Genomic DNA, 239 nt, shown 5'->3' with positions numbered 1-239 from the left:
GCCACAAGTAGAAGCCCGATGTGGCTCTTTAGCGGTGATACCCACAACTAATTACATAATGTTTTTGTTAAAAAAAAAAATCTTTAGTTTTACAAGTATTTACTTTCTCTTCATCCAACATCCCATCTTTTATAATTTATGAGATTGTATTTATTAAATATAAAATTACTGATAATCTTCAATACGATCATCCTGCAAAGTTTCTACTTCAGTTTCATCCGATGAAATTCTATCAAATC

This window comes from Xiphophorus couchianus, chromosome 4 (assembly GCF_001444195.1).
Source record: "Xiphophorus couchianus chromosome 4, X_couchianus-1.0, whole genome shotgun sequence".
NCBI lineage: Eukaryota > Metazoa > Chordata > Actinopteri > Cyprinodontiformes > Poeciliidae > Xiphophorus > Xiphophorus couchianus.
Note: the sequence above shows the minus strand (reverse complement) of the source record.